Source organism: Neodiprion lecontei, unplaced genomic scaffold (genome assembly GCF_021901455.1).
Source record: "Neodiprion lecontei isolate iyNeoLeco1 unplaced genomic scaffold, iyNeoLeco1.1 ptg000044l, whole genome shotgun sequence".
NCBI classification, from domain to species: Eukaryota; Metazoa; Arthropoda; class Insecta; order Hymenoptera; family Diprionidae; genus Neodiprion; species Neodiprion lecontei.
In genome coordinates, this window is record NW_025791830.1 from 135001 (window position 1) to 136518 (window position 1518).

Sequence of the window (1518 nt, forward strand, 5' to 3'; positions counted from 1 at the left end):
TATAAATATATATAGATATATACATACATATACATGTATATATATGTATACATATATGCGAACATGTATATATACATATTTATACATACGTATATTATGATTTCCAATTTACTTTTGAAAAGTGGGAAATTGGAAAAAAAAAAATTTTTCTCACGTTATTCCAATTTTTCAAAATTATGTATAATTATTATAAAAATCCTGAATATTTTCAATCATTCGCATATTTTTTATTTCATTTTATTTTTTTATAATTTTTCCCATTCACAATCATTTTCTATTTAAATAAATTATTTACCTCAATTACCTTAATTTATATTTTATTATATTAATGTAGAATATAAATATATATAAATATATATATACATATATATGTATATATATGTATATATATATACGAACATATATATATATATATATTTATACATACGTATATTATAATTTCCAATTTACTTTTGAAAAATGGGAAATTGAAAAAAAAAAATTATTCTTACATTATTTCAATTTTTCAAAATGATGTATGATTATTTAAAAAATCTTGAATATTTCTGATTATTCGCTCATTTTTTATTTTATTCAATTCTTCTATAATTTTTTTCATTCACAATCATTCTTTATTTTATTACATTATTTACCTCAATTACCTTCGTTCATATTCTATTATATTATTGTATAATATATATATATATAGATATATACATACATATACATGTATATATATATATATGTATGGATATATATGTTTACATATATATACATATATATATGCATATGTATATTATAATTTTCAATTTACTTTCGAAAAGAGGGAAATTGAAAAAAAAAATTTTTCTCACATTATTTCAATTTTTCAAAACTATGGATGATCATCAGAAAAATCCTGAATATTTTCAATCATTCGCATATTTTTTATTTCATTTTATTTTTTTCATAATTTTTTTCATTCACGATTATTTTTTATTTAATTACATTATTTACCTCAATTACCTTCATTTATATGTCATTATATTAATGTATAATATAAATATATATAAATATATATCTATATACATATATATCTATATATATATATATACACATATTTATACATATATATACATATATATAAATATATATATATATATATATATCTATATATATATATATACATATATATGTATATATACGTATGTATATTATGATTTTCAATTTACTTTTGGAAAATGGAAAATTAGAAAAAAAAAAATTTTTCTCGCATAATTTTAATTTTTCAAAATTATGTATAATCATTAGAATAATCCTGAATATTTTTAATTATTCGCTTATTGTTTATTTTATTTCATTTTTTCATGATTTTTCCCATTCACAATCATTTTTTATTTTATAACATTATTTACCTCAATTACCTTCATTCATATTCTATTATATCGATGTATAATATAAATATATTTAAATATATATATACACATATATATATATATATATACATATATATATACGTATGCATATTATAATTTTCAATTGACTTTGAAGAAATGGGAA